The following is a 3,010-nucleotide window of genomic DNA, read 5'->3' as shown; positions in this document are numbered from 1 at the left end:
GAGGGAGGGGGAGTGAGAGACTGAGTGTGTGTGTGTGTGTGTGTGTGTGTGTGTGTGTGTGTATGTGTGTGTGTGTGTGTACTTGTGTCACTACATTCAGAAAACGAAATAAGAACAGAGTCAAGGAGAGGGGTACGATAAAAAACAGATAGGCAGAGAGAGGGGAGAGAAAGCGAGAGAGAGAGAGAGAGAGAGAAAGGGAGAGAGAAAGAGAGGGAGAGATGGGAAGAGTATGTATGTGCGTATGTATGTATGTATGTATGTATGTATGTATGTATGTATGTATGTATGTATGTATGTGTGTATTATGTATAATACCTCATTTCCACAGGCTGCTAAGCGTATCATCAGTTATCAATACGTACGTCTCTTAAAAATTGACTGTAAGCCAGGCTTGACGGGATTGGATGGCTATTTATCTCTCTCTTTCCGAGATTCAATTGCCATTACCAATAATCTCTTTCAGGGCTTCATGTACTGTTTCCTTTGATTACCTGGCCGGTGGTGAAATCGAACATATTGTTTTGTTTGTTTGAACTACCTCTGGGGGTATCGTACTCACTAAAGCTGTAGCTTGTTTCCCTGTGATAATGAAGGTTTTTATGGTATTGTATTCCTTGTCCTCCTCGCTTTCTTATTCTGCCTCTGCCTCTGCGTTCATCTTTCTCCTACTCTTCGCCTTTCTTTTTCGTTCTCTACCTCTCCCTTCCCGTTTCATGCATCTCGTTCTCCGTCTCCTCCTACTTCATCTCTTACTCCTTTTCCTCCAGACGCGCGCTATACATCGATCTATAATTTACGTATATAACAGCAATCTTCAAAACCCCAGCAAATAAACTTAATATTTACTGTGTGATCATTGCATTTCATTTTACTCCGTTTATTTTTAGTTGTATGCAAATATTTTAACTAGAAGGCTAGTCATAGAGGAAGTTCGCGATGATGGAGAAACGGATGACAACATCGTGTTCGTATGGGGAACAGCTTCCCATTAATTATACTGAGAGCTTACAGACAAAAGCGTCCTTCCTGCCCTCAGAGACTGACATCCCCATCATCAGGTCCCTGAAAATTGTAGGTAAACTTGTTTTGTTGGAGATGTTTTTGTGCTTTTTAATTTAAGGGGGGGGGGGGCGAGCGGTGGTGCCTTTTGTACTTTTTTCCGTCGTCCGTAGACTTTTCTAGACAGAAAGCGCTAAAGGCAGTATGCGTGTTAGCAGAGTCATTAGTTTTCTGAATCCGTATTTAATATGGAGTAACCATTGGGTTTGTTTTAATCACAGTGTTTTGCTAGTTGCTGTGTCTGTAATCAATGGGATTTAGATAGATTAACCCCAACTAATTTGCTCTAATTATCTACAATAGATATATAATAACATCTGATGCCAAACGTTCCACATAAATAAAACGAAGAATTATAATGGATAAGGCTAGTTTTAATAAAATGAGCCCAATCTTGAAAAATAGAAACATCTAAATGACTACCAAAATGGAAAAAAACAACTGAAATGCTATGTTTGATCAAACATTCTATATGGATGTGAATGCTGGACAATTACTAAAGACTGTGAAAATAAAATAGAAGCAACAGGAATGTGGTTTCTTAAGAGACTGCTGAGAATATCGTGGAAGGGATCGTAGCTTTTTTAAGAGCATTCTAGCAAAGGAATGAATGGAGAACCATGATCACCTCTGTCTGCCGTAGATGAATGTCTACAATAGATACTTGGCAAGAAAGAATGACAAACGACATCACAGCATCCACCAACCACCCACGTTCAAGCTAAGCCTTCTGCTGAATCATCCAGAAGATATGTCTATACTGCCAAAACAGTATAATAAAATAAGGCATTTATTATAGGTCTTCAAGATTCTAATCCGAGTATGTTCATTATTTAATGTCTGTTAGAGCATGTCTCCTTTCAGCCTAGCACCATTTTTGGATGACCTTGTGCTCATACTCATTCAGAATAAATAGTGTCTTGTTCAGATTATCTAAGTTGTTACTCTGTCCCTTTTTGTTTCCTTAACTAAAAATCAATTGTGCCAGTACAGCTACACAATTTCACATACTGTAGACAAATGTGAGGCAGAGTGGTCAAATCAGACGCTTGTAAATATAAGGAAATCGAAAACAGTATCACTGATGGCACTACTAAAAACATAGTAATGAGTGGATTTTACTTGAAAAACGTTGATTACAGGCAAAAAAAAAAAGTAAATTTGCACTTTCCTTCTATCGCAGTGGATATTTATTTCTTCATAAGCAAAAAAAAAAGTTCAAGCTTAAAGATGATATTAATAGCTCGAATGTGTACAAAAGCTGAAGTGCGCCTGATACCACCACCTCATGGCACAAATAGTATACCGCAGTCCAAAAAGCGCATTTCTTCAAAAAGGTATAAACGCTCACACGTTCTGATATTTCAAGGTAAGTTAACCTAGAAAATACCACTAAGTGTCAAAATGCCACATTATTCTATTTAATACTACCCTTTCAAAATTAACAGATTGCCTGTATTCTGACAAGCAATGCACTATTTTATACTTTAAGTTTTCAGGTTATCATTGATCTGCAGTTTGTAACTATGGTATTTTTACATTTTGACCTAAAAATATTATCAAGTAGGGCGTGATCTAAAATCTCTAAGTGAGAGGCGGGTATCTGTTTCCAGGCTTTTTACCAGGACTAAGGTCATGACACCCCCCCCCCCCCTTCACTCTAAAGCCAGGAATCATGAATTACCACGAGATCGTTTCAAGTACTCAGCAAATCAACTGTTTCAACATAACGGTATATGAATGTGGAGATATGAGGTGATCGCAAATTATTGGCCAAGACAAAATCTTACAGTCAGTGTAACCCGCTGTAAAAGCACGTGGCAGAAGAGATAGCTGTGCTAATCTAATGTACAGTGGCGGTTCGTGGTTTATAGAACTGACCGGCCGTCATTCCCATCGACTCTTTTTCACTCCCCCCCACCCCCTTCCTTCACAACACACACACACA

At 38.8% G+C, this 3,010-nt stretch overlaps 1 protein-coding gene and 1 long non-coding RNA gene across 7 annotated transcripts in view; one reads left to right on the top strand and one right to left on the bottom strand.

The window, feature by feature from the left end:
• LOC101845814 overlaps positions 1-3,010 on the bottom strand; it is a 124,842-nt gene that overhangs the window by 86,934 nt on the left and 34,898 nt on the right. The window lies entirely within an intron of this gene.
• Positions 857-3,010, top strand: part of LOC118477709 — an 8,720-nt gene continuing 6,566 nt past the window's right edge. Inside the window, exon 1 of the long non-coding RNA XR_004858557.1 lies at positions 857-1,074. This is a non-coding gene — a long non-coding RNA (uncharacterized LOC118477709). The remainder of the gene's footprint in view (positions 1,075-3,010) is intronic.

The sequence above is a fragment of the Aplysia californica genome, unplaced genomic scaffold (genome assembly GCF_000002075.1).
Source record: "Aplysia californica isolate F4 #8 unplaced genomic scaffold, AplCal3.0 scaffold00009, whole genome shotgun sequence".
In the NCBI taxonomy this organism is placed as follows: domain Eukaryota; kingdom Metazoa; phylum Mollusca; class Gastropoda; order Aplysiida; family Aplysiidae; genus Aplysia; species Aplysia californica.
Note: the sequence above shows the minus strand (reverse complement) of the source record. Positions and strands in the feature narration are given on the sequence as shown.